This window comes from Ambystoma mexicanum, chromosome 2p (assembly GCF_040938575.1).
Source record: "Ambystoma mexicanum isolate Mex_15411 chromosome 2p, UKY_AmexF1_1, whole genome shotgun sequence".
NCBI lineage: Eukaryota > Metazoa > Chordata > Amphibia > Caudata > Ambystomatidae > Ambystoma > Ambystoma mexicanum.
Window position 1 is genome coordinate 9,631,604 of NC_090923.1, and position 20,177 is coordinate 9,651,780.

The 20,177-nt window shown below is 42.0% G+C and overlaps 1 long non-coding RNA gene across 1 annotated transcript in view; it reads left to right on the forward strand.

Annotated features, from left to right (window-relative positions):
* The window catches only part of LOC138566139 (uncharacterized), a 79,002-nt gene extending 70,559 nt beyond the window's left edge, over window positions 1-8,443 (forward strand). Inside the window, exon 3 of the long non-coding RNA XR_011301847.1 lies at window positions 7,311-8,443. This is a non-coding gene — a long non-coding RNA (uncharacterized lncRNA). The remainder of the gene's footprint in view (window positions 1-7,310) is intronic.
* Window positions 8,444-20,177: the final 11,734 nt, after the last annotated feature.

Consider the following 20,177-nt stretch of genomic DNA (forward strand, 5'->3'; position numbering starts at 1 on the left):
CTCGGGATATTAAGGCAGTGTGTCTGTGCGGATCTAGTGAGGCGCTGCTAGAACAGCAAAGCTACTACCTCCACCCTCCTGTAGTCTGAACCTCGGGATATTAAGGCAGTGTGTCTGTGCGGATCTAGTGAGGCGCTGCTAGAACAGCAAAGCTACTACCTCCACCCTCCTGTAGTCTGATCCTCGGGATATTAAGGCAGTGTGTCTGTGCGGATCTAGTGAGGCGCTGCTAGAACAGCAAAGCTACTACCTCCACCCTCCTGTAGTCTGAACCTCGGGATATTAAGGCAGTGTGTCTGGGCGGATCTAGTGAGGCGCTGCTAGAACAGCAAAGCTACTACCTCCTGCCTCCTGTAGTCTGATCCTCGGGATATTAAGGCAGTGTGTCTGTGCGGATCTAGTGAGGCGCTGCTAGAACAGCAAAGCTACTACCTCCTGCCTCCTGTAGTCTGAACCTCGGGATATTAAGGCAGTGTGTCTGCGCGGATCTAGTGAGGCGCTGCTAGAACAGCAAAGCTACTACCTCCACCCTCCTGTAGTCTGAACCTCGGGATATTAAGGCAGTGTGTCTGTGCGGATCTAGTGGGGCGATCTGAGGTGTCGCGTGAGAAATGGTCAGTCAATTAACTGGGCGCTAGGTTTGCAAGGCCCTTGTGTGTTCAAGATAAAGTTTTGACGGCAATCCTTTGGTTGACAGGTAGCCAATTCAATTTGCATCTCGATTCAGAGATCTGTTGTGATCTAGGGATGTTTAGTGCCGATCTAATGGTGTTGTTTTGAAGCACTTGCATCTTATTTATGTTCCTTTGGCTGGTTCCCAGGTAGAGCGCATTACAATAGTCTCATCTTGATAAGACTAATGCTCTGGCTATGGAAAAGGATTTGGCTGTAGTAAGGAATGGTCTACAAGCAGTGATTCATTTACAGGTTTAGGCCGTAGAGGAGGCTATAGCATTGATTTGTCTTCATAGCGTTAGTGCAGTGTCACGATAGATGCCTAACGTTTTCACCTCCTGAGATACCTTGATGTTGTTACCGTCAATATTGAAGGAGTTAAACTGTTGATCTAGACTATTGAGTTTTGTTTGGGATCCTAAGAGGAGCAACTCTGTCTTATCATTGTTTAGACAGAGATCGTGCTCGGCCCTCCATGCTTGGATGAGAAGGTAGATTTCATTACGTGCTTTCGTGTCCGTTGCCTAGTCTCCGGTGATAGCGATGAGTATTTGGGTGTCATCCGCATAACTGGTGTAGGTGACACCCAAATATTCAAGGTCATTGAACAGAGGCTTTGTGAGCACATTATATAAGGTAGAGGAAATGCACGAGCCTTGGGCGACTCCACACAAGACTGGTGCTAGCTTCGCAGAAGCCAAGGGTGCGAAGACCAATGTGCACTTTAATTGTTCAGGTTTAAGGTTCTAGTCAGTTCAATATTCAATAAGCACCTTTTTGAATGTTAAGTTTCCCTTTAGTTCAGCATTCACTAAGCGTTTATTTGTTCAGAGTTACGTTTCCCTTTAGTTCGGTATTCACTAAATATGTAGTTGTTTTATTATTACAGAAGGTTGTTCACTCACGGTCCTGTTGGAAAGCCCCGGAGTCTCTGTGCCCTCCCGACACTCACCGGTCTTCAGTGCTTTTGTGGGCATGCAGGCAGTGTCCTCTCTGCTCCAGCTCCAGAGCAGCTCCTGTTGCTCGGTTTAGGGTCTGAAGGCTCCCAGGCTTGGGGAACTTCCACGGGCCATTCACATTGGGTCCCCCGAGTTCGCTGGGAATGTTGCTGGTGTCCTGGATCAATCCTCTGTCCCACCACGGCTGCCTCCTCACACAGGTCCTCTGCTGCTCTCTTCATTGCTCCCCTTGTCGTGCTTCTTTTTCCTGTCTGGCTGATCTCCATTTGTACACCTGCATGCCCTCGACAGTCTACAGTTGTGCATGTCCAATTAGAGCTGCCTGACCACAATTAAAGGGACCTGCCTGACACTCACAGCTCCTAGCAGGATCATTTTTGTCCCAATACCAAAGTGATGAATAGATGTATTCTTCACTGCTCTTAGTGGTCTCTTCTTCGTCCAAGTACTGTCAAGTGTTACATTCGGAGAAATGAGGGGAACATGTCTCACCCAAAGGCACCCCACTGCCATTATTTAGGGACCCTCCACCCAGGTGATCCTCCCTCACTCCTATACCCCCAGGTTCAGGATCCAACAGTAATGTCCTTTCCCTGGCCACCGGCACAGAGATTCCCGGTGGAGTAGAAGTGAGAATACCCTTGGGTTTCTCACAACACACGGTCATGTTGATGTAAGACTGAACGGACACTTCTTTACCAACAAGACATACAATGGGCTTCATAACGTGCCAAACTCGTGAAAGAATCCAGCACCGGGCAATAAGGAATCACTGGATGATTCCGATATAGCCAGACCCAGTAATTCCGTCATCATTAATAACGGTGCCGGTGCATCTGACGTGCTGTCCTTGCGGGTGCCGCTCTGCCCGCCAGGCCAGACCTGGCGGGCAGAAAGGCACCCGTGAGCACAACTCGTTGTATGGCGGTTCGGATGCAGCGGCACCAGCAAGTTTAGCGGTGCCATTGTATCGGGGACCGCCATACTTGTAATGAGGCCAAATGTCTCCCGGAACACACAGAGGGGCCGTACGAAGCACCACATAGAACAATGTATTCTGCTCATTGAATACAACCTCCAACACTTCTGGATCTCTGTAATATTCAGTTCTAGATTCTCGAACCTTCTATGGACCAACTAAGGCCATTCCTCCAAAAACTCAACTCACATGAATACTTAGGGCCTTATTACACGTTATGCGATAAACCATGGTGCTATTAGCACCATGGTTGCCACCGTTACCATACCGGTACCACCATGGAGAAAAGGCGAATTACCACCCCATTCCAAGGTTGGCGGGGCGGTAATTCCCCCTTTCTCCATGGCCCTTCCCCATTCCCATTTTTGTCCCATAGGGCATAATGGGAATGGGAAGGCGGTAATTACGGTACTGCAAATTGCGGTACCGTAATTAGCACCAAGGTCTCTTTGCGGGTCCCAACTTTAACGGCTGGTCTACACCAGCCTTTAAGGTCGGGTCCCTCAAAGGGACCTCGTAGTAAGGCGGTAAGGGTTGACTGGTACTGGTGCCCTTAACGGTACCGGTAAACCCTTACCACCTACCGTGTAATGAGGCCCTTAGACTTCCTTTCTGCTACCGGCCAAAGACTTTAAACTGCCTATTTTCAGTGTGTACTATGAAGGGTAAGTCTGATTCAGGTTTTGTATCTAACTCTATGCATTTTCACTTACCATGAACCATTCTTCTGCAAGGTAAGGTCAATCCAAGGGCCTCCACTTCAGACAGATTTAATCGACCACTAACAACATGTGACCCAACTCTTATTAAGGCATTACAACTGGGGTGGTTGCAGGGGCCTTAATGAGCAAGTTCAGTGAATTCCAAACTACAAATCGGCTTTTATTTCTGGGAGTCAGGTTTCGGGCTTTACCTACAGTGCAGATGATCTGTTTTAATTGTTGATTGAATTAGGCATTCTTTAATGTATGCATTGGTCACTTTTTGGATTGCACTTTATACTTGCCTCGTATATTTGAGCAAGCTTTTAGGTCATATTTTTGCATCATTTATAATAATACAAACTGAATTTATAATTTGTATTTAGAGTAGGCTAGTCGTATTTTGTATCCCCCTTGAGTACTGCTACGTCCTGCATCATAAACAGTTAGCTCCCCACAAATGCTCAAGCTCCGTCTAATTTGTGCAGTCTTTTAAATCAACAGGACCATCCGCTGTACTGCCAGAAGTCTCTCCTGGGCCCCAGGTACTCCGGCACTCCTGAGTCTTCACACTTCACACACCAAATCCCGTTGCATATCCCTTCCTGCCTTCCTGCTGCAGGACTTCTCTGGTCAGTCTGCTGTGTCTCCTGATACCATGAAGCGCATCAATATTCGTATTGGTATTGGAGAGTTCTGCACCACAGATAGGACCGATGGTTTCTTCCAAGTGGCCAAGCAGGCCTTCTAACTCTTGACCCTCATAAATACCCCAGTCTGTAACCTGAAAGGCTGACAGAGGCAGAGTTGCCAGAGTGGCATTTAAAATGACATATCGATATCCTGCCCTATCTGGATCACTTAAGATGTTGGTGTTGTTTCCTGTAGCAGTGGGTTAATGCCCCATTGTTTCCTGTATCAGTGGGTTGATGCCCTATTGTTTCATGTAATAGTGGTTTGATGCCCCATTGTTTCATGTGTCAGTGGGTTGATGCCTCATTGTTTCATGTAATAGTGGGTTTATGCCCCGTTGTTTCATGTAATAGTGGTTTGATGCCCCATTGTTTCATGTGTAAGTGGGTTGATGCACCATTGTTTCATGTAATAGTGGGTTAATGCCCCATTCTTTCATGGGTCAGTGGGTTGATGCCCCATTGTTTCATGTATTGTCAGTCAGCTAAGGGCAACACAATTTCCTTTATCAGTGGGTTGATGCCCTATTGTTTCATGTAATAGTGGGTCTATGCCCCATTGTTTCATGTAATAGTGGGTTGATGCCCCATTGTTTCATGTGTCAGTGGGTTGATGCCCCATTGTTTCATGTAATAGTGGGTTGATGCCCCATTGTTTCATGTGTCAGTGGGTTGATGCCCCATTGTTTCATTTGTCAGTGGGTTGATGCTCCATTGTTTCATGTGTCACTGGGTTGATGCCCCATTGTTTCATGTGTCAGTGGGTTGATGCCCCATTGTTTCATGTAATAGTGGGTTGATGCCCCATTGTTTCATGTGTCAGTGGGTTGATGCCCCATTGTTTCATGTAATAGTGGGTTGATGCCCCATTGTCCCATGTGTCAGTGGGTTGATGCCCCATTGTTTCATGTAATAGTGGGTTATGCCCCATTGTTTCATGTGTCAGTGGGTTGATGCCCCATTGTTTCATGTGCCAGTGGGTTGTGCCCCATTGTTTCATATGTCAGTGGGTGTATGCCCCATTGTTTCATGTAATAGTGGGTTAATGCCCCATTGTTTCATGTGTCAGTGGGTTGATCCCCCATGTTTCATGTGTCAGTGGGTTGATGCCCCATTGTTTCATGTATTGTCAGTCAGCTAAGGGCAACACGATTTCCTGTATCAGTGGGTTGATGCCCCATTGTTTCATGTGTCAGTGGGTTGATGCCCCATTGTTTCATGTAATAGTGGGTTTATGCCCATTGTTTCATGTGTCAGTGGGTTGATGCCCCATTGTTTCATGTAATAGTGGATTGATGCCCCATTGTTTCATGTGTCAGTGGGTTGATGCCCCATTGTTTTATGTAATAGTGGGTTGATGCACCATTGTTTCATGTGGCAGTGGGTTGATGCCCCATTGTTTCATGTGTCAGTTGGTTTATGCCCCATTGTTACATGTAATAATGGGTTGATGCCCCATTGTTTCATGTGTCAGTGGGTTTGTGCCCCATTGTTTCATGTAATAGTGGGTTGATGCCCCATTGTTTCATGTGTCAGTGGGTTGATGCCCCATTATTTCATGTAATAGTGGGTTGATGCCCCATTGTTTCACGTGTCAGTGGGTTGATGTCCCATTGTTTCATGTATTGTCAGTCAGCTAAGGGCAACACGATTTCCTGTGTCAGTGGGTTGATGCCCCATTGTTTCATGTGTTAGTGGGTTGATGCCCCATTGTTTCATTGTCAGTTAGTTGATGCCCCATTGTTATGTAATAGTGGGTTTATGCCCCATTGTTTCATGTGTCAGTGTGTTGATGCCCCATTGTCTCATGTAATAGTGGGTTTATGCCCCATTGTTTCATGTGTCAGTGGGTTGATGCCCCATTGTTTTATGTAATAGTGGGTTTATGCCCCATTGTTTCATGTGTCAGTGGGTTGATGCCCCATTGTTTCAAGTAATAGTGGGTTAATGCCCCATTGTTTCATGTGCCAGTGGGTTTATGCCCATTGTTTCATTGTCAGTGGGTTGATGTCCCATTGTTACATGTAATAGTGGGTTTATGCCCCATTGTTTCATGTGTCAGTGTGTTGATGCCCCATTGTTTCATGTAATAGTGAGTTTATGCCCCATTGATTCATGTGTCTGTGGGTTGATGCCCCATTGTTTTATGTAATAGTGGGTTTATGCCCCATTGTTTCATGTAATAGTGAGTTGATGCCCCATTGTTTCATGTGGCAGTGGGTTTATGGCCCATTGGTTCATGTGTCAGTGGGTTGATGCCCCATTGTTTCATGTAATAGTGAGTTGATGCCCCATTGTTTCATGTGTCAGTGGGTTGATGCCACATTGTTTCATGCATCAGTGGGTTGATGCCCCATTGTTTCCTGTATTGTCAGTTAGTTAAAGTTCCAGTGTTTCATATAAGGTTAGTGGACTGAGGTCCTGCTGTTTTTCTTTGGACTGTCTAAATGGTGATGTCCTACTTTAACTGGCTGTAGAAGAGATGGTTAATGTTTTCATTTAATGTGCTGTGAGACTATAGATACTATTCAGTGTAGATTGTGTACAGGAGCGTAGATGGTGTCCCATACTGTGTTTTCTTGTATTTGTTTGTATTGTGGGAACCGGTATCTCAACCAGAAACACTTACAACAGAAACAACAGTTATCAGGGAATTCCTGAAGCAGATGCCATATGTGAGAGATGGAAGCAATAAGAAAATGATGTTCGGGTATAGAGGCTAAGAGTGCCAGGGACGGTACAAGACACACAATAGATGGTAGTCCTGGGGATTGGAAAGATGTGCAGTTCTATATGCAGTCAAACGATGCACAGCCAATTTTTAAGCGCCTGTTTTATTTCTTTTACTTTGAGCCCATAGTGTTCACTCATTTACTCTTGAACATACTTAAAGCTCACCTCACTTGATGTTTTTTACCTGTATCTCCCCATTGTGAGAAACCTGAAGGTGTCTTACTTACTAGTCCCCAGGGATCTGTCATCCAGGTGGCCAGGACACGGCCATCGCTATTGGATCCAGTTCCTGGGGACGGACCAGTGAAGGGAGGATCACCTGGATGGGGGGGTCTTCGGGGAATGGAAGTTGAACACCGATGGGTGAGACGCAGTACCCCATTGCTTATAACATCTTTTGATATTTAGAATCTCTTCCCTCCCTTTCCAACACAAACACTTTGTTACACTTTGAAAAACAACGGACTAACACCAAAGCCATTTACCTGACATGTCCCAACACAAGGGTCAGGCAGAGTCAGGCAATTGACAATACCTACACACACCTGACAGTCCTTTCCCTTTCCCACAGGTATAAAAGGCAGAGCACGAGAGCACACTTTGAGCAAGGCCAAATACACGAGTAAGCAGCTTTTCCAGGACAGCAGTGCAACCGGAGGAGAAAAGCGGCAAGACCTGACAGGACTTTTACAATGTGCAAAGGGTAGCCTATGTCCCTGTGTTTTTTTGTTTTTTTATTTTTTTTTTTGTTTTTGTTTTGTAAGACCTGAAAGGACGACAAGGAGTGAAGTGCTCTTCTCCTTTGTGACACAGACCCGCAAAGCTTCTGTGTGTGATGCTGGAAATGCATTGGAGAGACAAATTCTCCATGTCCTTGTCCTGTACTCCCTTATCATGTGTGTTCTATGTTGTTTTCTGCACAGGAGTCCATGTGGGACTCCTGGTAGTGCTGTCAATCTGCATTTTTTTAATAGTTAGAATGAGCTAATCCATTCACGAATTAGTGTAAACTCTGTTTAGCACTATAGTTTGTTCTGAGCTATCAAGGATCAACATTTGCTGAGAGCCATGCAGAAAGATATACTTGTTATTTTGTAAAGCGCACATTCTTGTTTCTAAGCGCTAAGATGTGGTCTGTTTTTGTCCATTATAAATTTGGCTTTTGCTGAGCGTGAAAGGAAAATGTGTTCAAGCAGCTGAACACAATGTAGAGATGTTATCATAACAACTTGTCTCTTGGCAGACTGTCAGCTATCCATTAGCACAGAGACTACAGCCTTCACTGAGAGATAGCATTACTGATGTTTTCATTTTGCAAAGTCCTTCTGTCTCATGCAAGAGAAGGAATGTTCGTGCAATATGCTTTGCCTTCTTAGAATGTCCAGCACAATGCACAGCAATGTTGAAATGTTTGCACATATGCAAAATGCTCTTTGCCATGGAATGCTTCTACGCATTTAATGTAATATATGTCAAATGGCACTATGTATAATGGTGGATTTCCGTTCAGAGGAAGCTAGAGCGAGGGAGGGAGCTAGTGTGCTCAGTACAAGGGTGCGCTGGGGGGCTGGTATTGCTGGAGCTCTCATTGCTAGTGCTGAGTGCTGGGGCCTTGGCTAGTTAGTGCCCCTGCTGCCATGCATAATAAACATGTATTCGTTTAATATCCATTTCCATGTTTGGTGTGATCTTATTTTGTTTCCATAGTATATTATTATTAGATTCACAGTGCAGCTCTTCCTCTCTTTTGGTTGTGGTGAACAGAGACCGTGGGATACCCTTATGTCACCCATGGGTGGAGTTACAACCCTGTACCCCTAGTGTATGTTTTTGGCCACCTGTGTGTGACCCGCAGAGCAGGGTATGGGATGGTGTATTACCATAATATTTCTAAGTATTCAAAATGTTGTTCATAGAACAACATGTACATTTAAAAGTGATGATACAAGTCTGTAGCAAACTTGTGTTCAGTTAGTGTGAATGCAAAGAGTAAGTGGTAGTTATAGGGAAAGGATAAGGAAGGAAGATCCAAAAAGAACCCAGTGATGGTGGTGGCTGAAAGCACAGCTAGAAAATGATAGTTATAGAGAGCTTAGGAATAGTAGAAGAGAGTGTATATGGAGTAAACACATTTTCATACACGAGACGTAGAAGATGTTCACCAGGGTTCCGTAATACACAGATGCAGTACCTACCATCACTCTATACAGAGAAACCAACACATGGGATTGGCCAAGCTATTTGGTATTACTGCCTGTTTGGAACTCGGAAAGAAACAATCATTGACAAATCACTTTACATGCAATCACATTTCAATTCAGCAGCCATGTCCAATGGTACAATTTGTTTCAAACAAAAAAATATCTTTTCCCTATTTTTTTGTTGTTGTTTTTTTTAATTTAAAATTGTATTTAATTTTACAAAAGAAAACTTTTACAACATTATGAGTCTCATGACCAAAGAAAAAGAAACACAGAAATGTATAAATACAATCATTATTAAGAACCAAATTCATTTTTGATTTTTTCTTATTCTTGAGTTTCTTAAAAAACAATTTGATAGATTGTTAAAGTAGAATTCATCAGCCAACAATTTCAAAAAGTCGATTTTTCTTTTCTAAATTAATGCTTTAGGATCAGATCGAGCTCATAGGTGGAAATTTTGTAAAACACAATCATTGCATTCATTTTGTGTGAATATTAAACAGTGTTTCAGCCTCCAGTATATAGATACGTGCTAATGATATTATGAGAGCCATGCTCCCACCATACATACATCTTTCCCAAAAGGAAGATTTCGCGATGTCTGTATCTTTCGGAGCATAAATCCCCAAATAATTATTTCTGTCATTTTCAAAAAAAGAACAATCAACAACATGATGTTTCAGTATTTCAGCTGTTCCACAATCACAAACTCGACTGTTCGAGTTAGTAAGTACACAATCATTGTTACTCCAATGGTGGATTCTCTCAAGTGTGTGACACTGGTCCAGTTTAAACCTCATGTATACTTGACGTATCATTCTTGATTGACATTGAGAAAGATAAGGCGATTGTGGAAATCAGGACAGTAGCCGATGTGGAGTTTTTTGTAGACCTTTATTACACACTGGTTAAATGTAATGTCTTAACCACGGTTGTTGGACTCCAGGTTGTCCCCACAGTTACTTCACTGGGAGTAAAAGGCACCAGGAGTTCCTCTTCCCTTGAAGTGTCTCCTATTCTCACGGACCCGGATAGGCCCACCAGTTGCTCTCACTCTCCTCTCCTTCTCCCTGCAAAAAGCAACAAAACTGCCATTAGGCCAGTCCCCTTTATACCCGGTGCTTGGAGTGAAAAAGGGCCAATCAGGGACAACTTCCCTCCCCCCCTTCCGATTGGTGGGGGCTCTAGGCACCCACCCTCTATGAGTAGAGCAGTCCCCTCCCCTCCTCCTCCTTTCCCTTGGCTGCCTGGTTCCGGCTCCCACTCCCTGTTATCAGCCACTTCCTGGTTGCTATCCCACCTGGGTCGTGTCTGACACACGCCCTCTCCAAAGGCCCCGCCCCCCCAACATGGTGTCTCCCTTGAGGTATGCTCCCCGGAGGCCCGTCCTGCTCGAGGCCCCATGCTGCTGCTAGGGGTCTGCCCTGCTCGAGGTAAGGAGGGGGTTCTGGTTTGTCCCCCCTGTCTGGTTCCTGACCATGTGTCTGGCGCTCCTCCGACGCCGAGCGGTCGGCACGAGCAGGGCTCTCTATTTCCCAAGCCCCGCCGCCGCTCGCCGCCGGAGGCCGCCGAGGTACGCAGTGTTCGCGGGTCGCTCAGCCGCAGCGCTAGTAGCCCGGGTCCTCGTGGGCACACGCGGCGCTACGGCTGTAACGCCGGCACCGTTGCGGGACGCCGACAAGGCTCTCCCTTTGACAGGGACACCTCCCCGGCGCCCGCCCTCAGCGCCGAACACGCCCGCGGTACAGCGGGCTCCTCTGGCAGGGCGTCCCGCTCTCCGGCAGCCACCCTCACATCCTCACAGCGATCTAAGCTCTCTCTTTCTTGGTCTTTTCGCATATTCCAGAAATGACATATAAGTATTATTACAATACAGAGATGTTGACCAACCACGATCATATACATTTCGCTTGACTTTTGGGAGGTGCTTAACAAGGTCAGAGATAGTGCAGTCAGAATCATCTAAAATGCTTTTCATTTCAGTATCATATTTATTCAGGGATTTAAGTTTGCGAGAATCAAGTAAACCATTTAGATCAAAGTAGAGGGAATTTTGATAGGGAGCCTTGATATCTGCATATCTTGAAAGTTTCCGCCATGACCATCTAGCCGCTAGAGATGATAAGCCAATTTCGTGTCTAATGATTGAGTTTGGGACGGATGAGGATAGTCCTAAGGTGCTTTTCCATAAGTTGCTCTGTATTTGGTTTAGGATTTCACCTATGTCCAAAAGACACATATCCAATCCATATAGAATGATTGGTTCCACTTTCAACAAAAAGAACTCAATTAGCGGTATCAAGGAGAACTCACAAGTTGTTTGAATTAACATCTTCATCATTGATACCAAAGGACGCACCTTCATCTTTAAGTATGAATGCCAACATTCTTTGGAGCATTGGTCATTTAAAGGGTAACCAAGATAGCAAATTGAACTTGCACATTCTATTTCATTTCCATTCAATTGCCAAATGTATGATTTGATTTTTTTATGATTGCGAAAGATGACAATTTGTGATTTGGAAGAGTTACGTAACAGGTTATGTGAAGCGGCAAATTTTTAGAATTGATTCAGTTTTAGTTGTAGCCCACTGTGGGTACGATCAATCAGTACGATGTCATCAGCAAAACATAGCCATGATATTTCTAAATCCCCTAGTTTTACAGGATACATGCCAGTCACATTCCATAGCCTATCCATATCGCAAATATATAAATTAAACAATGTCGCGGCCAAATTGCATCCTTGTTTGACGCCAGTTTCGGTGTCAATAGGAATTGTGAGAGCACCATCGTTGGTGATCCTTATTTGAAAAGTTGTGCGATTGTGTGGCAATGCAATCAATTGAACCATCCTTTTAGGAAAACCCAGTTTTAAAAGTTTGATCCATTGTACTTCCTTATAACTGTGTCAAAAGCACTACTTTAAGTCTAATGCCGCCTTATAGACTGCCCCTGTATCAGCTATTTTAGTTTGTGCAAAAATGTGTGAGATGATAAGTGCATTTAGCGAAGTACCCATATACTTGCGGAAACCAGTTTGAAATTTAGAGTAGATGTTCTTTGATTCTATAAAATTTTGTAGACGCTGCAATAGAATGATGGAAAAATCTTTTTCTGAAGCATCCGTAAGTGCGATAGGTCTAAAATTGGAAGGTAATTTTGGTTTCCCTTTCTAATATATTGGAATAATGATGGCATTTAGCCATGACCTCGGGATTATATTGGTCGCCAAGATGTATGAGAATTTGGTGTAGAGAATGGCACCCCAAAAGTAGGGGTCATCTTTACAAGCGGGCAATCCAACAGGCATGGCCGCCTTTGAAGGGTTGAGTGATTTGATTGCATCAACAATTTCCTTCATAGAGAAAGGTATACATTCATTGCATTTGTAATGAATTATTCCAGAATCAAAGTGTTGGAATTGTAGAGGTAGACTGTACTTGTTTTTGATATAATCTAGCCATATAGATGCTGCAATCGGAGACCCTAAATCGTGCGCCGCGACCCCTTTTTTATTATTCAATATTGCTCAAATATTTCTTGTATTATTTGTGATGAGGTACTTCATCATTTTTTGATTAGCTAGAAGTTTTGCATTCATTTTTGTAATTTTTAGCATGCTACTGTATTTCAGTTCTATCACATTTTTAGCTTTGTAGTAATTGGCATTATTCAATAGTCGTCGACTTAATTCTCTTAACAGTCGATTGTTTCCCTTTTAATTTTGGCAATTTCCAGATGATATCCCTTAGAGACAGTTGACTTGTAGAGCGCCGCTCTTTGCGTAAGGTATTCTATATGCTCTCTTATTATATGAGTATTCCATTCTTCTCTCATATGAACATTAATGGACAAGTCTTGAGGGAGAATCACCCTAATTACGTCTCTTTGTACCAAATAGGATAGTTCTCTACACATTTTCGGATGCCAACCAACCGAGGTCTGCGCACGATGAAGGGTCACCAATCCCAGTGCGGCATCTTTGTTTGAAATTGCCAAGTCACATCTTATTCTAATGCTGATTGGATTGTGATCACTCTGTGTATCATTAATAATTGACACGTTTTTAACCATAGTGATTAAAGCGGTAGAAACAAAAAAGTAGTCTATGTATGAGGTTCAAAGCCCCCTCGACCAAGTCCCTCTATGAGGACTAGCTTCATAGTCTACCAATTGTATGTTCCATTCCTTAAAATAGGCTACCCAATGCTTCCCCATGGTTAATGTAGAGCCAGTGGAAAAATTATGTTTGTTTTTTAGATCAAACATAGAAGGTGAGCATACAGCATTAAAGTCGGCCCCAATAACAATCATGTAATTCGCATTTTCGAACCATGGCCTCTTCGAGTATGTCATCCATGGTGTCAAATGCGTCCTCTATGAAGGAATTTCCAGGGTTAAAATAAACACAAACAACTTAAAACACACAAGTCGTCAAACCAATGGGGAGAAACTCGATTGCCCACGTGCCATTTTTCGAATATACAACCTTGGATTTGTGATTAATGGCATTGTTAACAAGTATAGCGATCCCCCCGTATGGGCGACCAGTTTGACCCTTTCCTGCGGTCATGCAAAAGTTTGAGAAACCTTCAATGTTGAGCTCATCAACACACATAGTTTCCTGTAATAGGGAAATCGTTGGTGAGCCCATTTTTACATAACTTGATGACCAGTGCTCTAAATTCTTTTGCCCACAGCTAGTCCAAGACAACATTTTAAGACCCTGTAGATTAGAGTCTTTATCAGCACATGTCTATGATTTGTTGTGTTTGTTTGAAAATTCGAGGATGGAGTCATTAGAGCGGCTAACCATGTAATGTTAGAAGTTGCCCCCACCAATTCTGAAATTTTAGATATATGTTCAGCAGTTTGGGCAGGGACAGCCTGTAGATTGGTTAATGATGCACCGATTTCTTCATCTGGTTTGGAGGCTTCGTTTAGGAATTTGTCTGCCTCCTCAGCTGTCCTAAACAAGCGTAATGTTAGGCCACGGGATCCAAAGTCATCCCTGTGTTCCCACAATAACCTAAGTATTATTGCTGATTGTGGAGCACTGATCATTCTTAGGTTATTGTGATTTGCCAACCTCAGCCACTCAATATCATCTGCGTGAAGGGTCCTCAATTGAGGACTGTCCTTAAAAATGTTAAACAGGAATTATCTATTCAGTCTCTGTTTACCATTTATAGCCTGGTCGCTAGACCAGCCCAAATAAATACCTTGGGCCTCATTACGACCTCGGCGGTAGCCATGCTGCCATTGGTGGCATGGCTTCCGCTGAAATTGCGTCCGGGTCCGGGTTCCCAGAATGAGGAATTACCGGGCCATTCCAAGTTCGGAGGGCCCGGTAATTCTAGGAATGAACCCTGTCTATTTTTAGATAATCCTGAATTCAAACTAAAGTGGAGTTACATCGCTAATAAGTGCGGCCGTGATTGGCTGATACTTATTATAGAAACTGCACAAGAAACAAGCGAAAAAGATTGAAATAGATCTAAAGAATTTAGAAGTGGAAATAAAGAAAACATTCGACATAGATGCTTTTAAGAAAGTCCTAGAGAAACATTTAAAAGACATGCAGGAATTCAAAACTGAAACAATTTCTGAACGTATTAAAAGGATGAAGAAAGATATACACAATTTTACTCATGAGAAGGCTTTTGGTTATACCAACAAAGATTACAAATTTGGAGAATCAAGACCAAACCCGAGGCAAAATCGGAGAGTGCGTTTCCGCAGTACCTCTTATAGCTCCAGCGATGGGGCGTCCGAGTACGATGAATATAGTGACCCCCCCCTAGTAACAGTGGGGGCACCCGACCAAGTCGGGGGAGAGGATCTAGAGGTAACAATCGTAGAAGCGATAACCAACAACAGTCTTTTTTAGGAAGGGGAGAAAACCAAAGGCATTGGGCACCAGAGCGGATGCAGACACGTAGCAACAGGGGTTGGTAGTAAATCTCTCCGACGTAATTTTGTCTAAGAAAGAGGAGGAAGTACTCAACAAAGAACTTAACTTTGTGATATCTAAACATCATAATCCCTTTGAATTCAAGGTGGAATTCAACCAATTTATGCACAAAGTACATTTGAGAGAGTACTTTAAAGACACCCCGTTTGAGAAAGGTGAAAACTGCAGTGGCCTTAGGAACCCCTCTACTTTTTGTGCTCCCTTTAATTCCCACACACCTGAATGTAAAGTCTTTGAAAAGAAAGTGATGGAGGAAATTAACATCTTAGAATCTCAAGGAATACCACATCATTCCAACTTAAGTAAAACAGAACAACATGTTTTAAAAAAAAATGGGTGCGAATGAGAAAATTGTCATTCGCCAAGCCGACAAAGGCGGCGCAATAGTGGTTTTTAATAGAAATGACTATATTGAGGAGTGTTTAAATCTTCTCTCTGATACTAATCACTACCAAAACCTAGATAAAGATCCTAGTAATGACCTTATTAGTAAAATCAAAGATAAGGTTACTAAAGCGGTTGAACAAGACATGATTAGCAAACAGGAGTTTGAGTACTTAATCAGAGAGAATGGGAGAATACCTGTAATTTACATTCTCCCTAAAATCCACAAAAATCTGGAGAAACCCCCGGGTAGACCCATCGTCTCGGGGGTTAATTCTCTTCTAGAACCCCTCTCCAAGTTTGTGGACTTCTATCTGAAACCCTTTATTCCTAATATGAAAAGTTATATAAAGGATACTACGGATGCCATCAACAGAATTGAGGGGAATAACTTTGACCCAAATGTGAACTTGCTAATGTGTTTGGATATACAAGCATTATACACCAATATACCTCAATTAGCATTGTTACAGTTAGTAGAAGAGACTTTACTGAACAGAGAAGATCAATACCCAGTCTCCAACTCTTTCATAAAATGGTGCAAAGAAATGGCCCTCACAAACAATTTTTTTCACTTTATTGGCCAGTTCTATAAACAGATAGAGGGCACAGCCATGGGGCGCCAATGGCACCAAATGTGGGCAATTTGTACGTCAATATGTTTGAGGAAACAGTAGTGTATGCTAACCTTAATCCATTTCAAGAGAACATCCTATGTTGGCTACGCTACATAGAGGACATTTTTGTCATTTGGAAAGGGAGTGAAGGGGAATCACAACGGTTTGTACAATGGCTGAACCAACAGAACAGATACCTAAAGTTTACCAGTAATGTCAGTAATGAACAGATACATTATTTAGATATCTGTGTTTATCATGATCAAGGTTTGTTGCTGGTCAAACCCTGTACCAAGGAAACTGATAGAAATGCCTTATTGCACTAAAAAGCCACCATGCACAACATGTTAAAAACAATCTGCCCTTTGGGCAATTTCTCCGGTTGAAGAAAAACAGCAGTACCAATGCTTCATATAAGAATGGGGCCAATGCTCTTATTGATAAATTGGTCCATAGAGGATATCCCACCCCTCAAGTTAAAAAAAGCTGCTAAGAGAGCATTTAACAATAATCGAGAAGCTCTTTCAGACCAACAAATATGTAGAGATGGAGAAACAAAAGAGACACCATTGGTTTTTGTGAACACATTTAGTAATCTCTTGTATAAAATCAAGAGTATTATTCACCGAAACTGGAAGAAAATGATGACCAAAGAAATTGGGAACCCTATTGTTGCTTTTAAAAAGAGCACCACTGTACGCAACTTAGTCATGAGAAATGATGTGAAGAACAAGAAGAGAGTATGTCAACACACTAATCTATGGGGATTCCCGCCAGTATTAGGACACCATCCCTGTGGCAATTGTACAATGTGTATGCAAACTAGAAAAACTATGACTGTGGATTTGGGTTTTGGTAAACTGTGGAAAATTGCAGAGCATACAAATTGTGAAACGAGTAATGTTATTTACTTAATCAAATGTCCATGTCAACGTATCTACATAACAAAAACAAATAGAAAATGTAAAACAAGGATGATCGAGCATAGAAGTTGCATTAGGAGCGGAATTGAACAAGCACCCATGGTGAAACATTTTATGGAAAAGAAACATACTAGTAATGAATTTAAATGGGTGATCCTGAAACAAATAAAAGGGGAGTCACAGGAATTGATTAACAAAAAGTTACTTCAATTAGAACAGAAATTGATTTTCTTGTCCAAAAGCCACATCCACAGTTTGAATGAAGGGGTGGAGTGGCATAATGCAAGGGAACTTGTTTTGACTCGATCACCAATGTTTAAAGTAGGACTTTTGGATAAATGTAATCATGGAATTGCCAGAGTACCCAACTAATAGTCTACTGACTACACATTGGTATATTGGAGATGTAATTCAAGAGTGAGATCTGTATATAGCATGGATGCAGGCGGTTAGAATATACTGATATGTCTTTTAGGGGGTTAGATTACATTAATATGTCTGCCAATCTGTTGTAGTTTCTATATCTACGTGAAACTATGTTTGTACATGGTATGTCGGATGAAATTGTGATATGAACAAATGAGATATTGGTCAGATAATTTGGAAATGTACAGGGCTACTTTTCCTTTCCCCCCTTTCTTCTTTCTTCCCCCCCTTCCCTTATTTTGGATATATCCATAGCGACAATATTCACATATATCTGAACAGTATGAGTCCGTAGACACACATATGAAAGAGCCTACCACTTTTAAATTCAGTGATGCTTCATCGCTACAACATGTAGTGGTTATTTTTAAAATTTAAATTTAAATTCAGTGGTGCTCCATTGCTACAACATGTAGTGGTTAGTTTTAAAATTCAAATTTAAATTCAGTGATGCTCCATTGCTACAACATGGAGTGGTTATTTTGAAGGTATGGTAGCACTTGCTAAAACATTTTAGTGCCTGCATGTTGGTTTCATTTAACAACAGATACAGGTATATACGGGTTGCTTACTGTACCACATTACCCATAAGGAGTAAGATGTCCGAGTTCGTGGGCGTGCAATGACGTGATTACGTCATCGCGCGACATGGTGTGTACGTCGGATCACGGCGTGATGCCGTGAGCACGTCCCCCGCGAGAGCGATCGCGGGATACTGACTCTAAAAACAGATCCTACCAGAGGTACACCATGGATAGCGCAATTTGTCACTTTGAGACTTACTTAGTGAGTATTATGTATAATTATTACATTTGCTTCTGCTCATGGGTAAAAGACTAGTGGTCTTCATGAGGGATTTGGTATTTTACAGCTATTAAAGCAAAGAGGACAACTCCTCTTGGGGAGTGTCTGGATGGGAAGCTACAACTAATCCAATTGGCTGGACACGTTGGAGATTTTTTTCTCTAATACTGTTGCATAAGTAAGTGGATGCTTTTAATTCATCAGCTTTTTCACTTATAAATCAATAAGCGGACAAACCACTGAGGGTAGTTATTTCCGTAATTATATCTTTCAGGGAACAGACAGCTTCTTGGAGAAATGAATTATTCTGAGAAGTTGGAACACATCCTGATTTAATGGAGTGACGTTGTGACCATATGTTTAAAACAATATGGTAAGATCTTTTTTTACGAAAGCAAGACACGATAATACATTACATCAGGCCAATATGAGTCTAATGCCAATATGTGTTGTATATTAGGACAGAAGATAGAGGAAATAAGGCATTAAGTTCTAAAGCAATTGGAATTTTGCCGTTAAATTAACCAATCAAGGTTAGAGAAGACTCCGGGATATTGAACCCTCGATTCGGAAAGGTATGTAATGAACAGCATGCTTTTCACCCTTATGGGGATAAGGGTTATACAACTAGTTTAATTAATGGACTAGTACTGTGATATGAGAGAGTAATATAGTGCCTCCTTTATATTAACAGGGTACATCATCTTTTCAAGAAGACAGAGGTTTGGTAATACGGTTTCATCTTGAATATAATCGACACAAGATACTACACACCCCTGAAGAATGTCCTACATTGTTGTGCGAATGGGACAGAAACTTGTAAAAGTTGGGAATTTGAAAAACTAAAATATGAAATAGCCCAAAAAAACATCTTAGGCTAAGGGAACTCAGTGTGATTAAGGCACACGTGTATGACCAGAGATCGAGTCTAAGATTAGAACCGACTTAGGCTGATTCACTTGTGTTGTTTTAAGGTTGATTGATTGTTTTATGTGAAATGATCATTATTTATGATGACTTTTTTAGTAATTCATTTTGTATGACTAATACAATGTGTATCTATTGAGTATCATAGTGCTACTTAATTGCTAGATAGGATACCCATGTGTGTTTGGCACCTTTTAGGAACTGAACTTCTTTTTGAAGATAACAGACATTGCTCCACAGAGTAAGAAGTTTGTGAATCCCCACCTGTGGCTTTCAGCCGTTTTGTGAATAGTCCACTAATTTTGATTCCATGCAGCTTTTGTCACTGCTCTATAACTGCTGAAACATTAAAACATTGTTTGCTTGAATGTACAGCCCTTAAATTACAATGCTTTGCTACATTTAGTAAATTTGTCAATGATCCAACGAGAGTTTTTACGGAGGCAGTGTGGTGGTATATGCTCCATGGGTACTCAATATCATTGAAGTTGGCTATTGTTAGGTTCTTATCTGTGATCTGCAGACTGACCGAACCCATAAATTAGCTGAAATCAGACGGGAAATTGAACAGTGCATGATTCAAACAAAGTTGTGAGGTTACACTATGTGTCAGAGGTTTCATCACTAATGGTTTACTATGCTTATCTGAGGTTGTATTGATGTAACCATGAATCAAATGTGATAAATCGTGCTTCTATTATGTATTATGTTGCATGTTTTGCATTAGTATCTCTAAATATCATGGTTTCTTTTTCTTTTAACTATTTCTTTTTGTATATACGATATGTTTTTTCCCACAAAAATCTGTTATCTATTTTATCATAAATCATTTTGTAAAGGTTTATTTTTTCCTGTAAACCATATACAAATACAAAACATTAAAAAAAAACTATTGCATTGGCTGTAGATGACTCTCAGTTACATGGCGATTACCAATGGCTTTTGGATGGACATAGAGTGATCTATTTTCTGATCTGGAATGGTCTGTTTGTCGATCTTGCAACTGATCATCCAGTTGAATAGTGAGATCTATGAATTCTGCACAACCCGTAGGCGGGTTCACAACCTGTGCCAATATGTCTTTGAGTTCTCCTCGTAAACCTTGATAAAAAAAAGTGTTGTTCTCTTTTCTTCTGGCCAATTAGTTTCTGCTACTAGTGGATTGAAAGAAGCTAC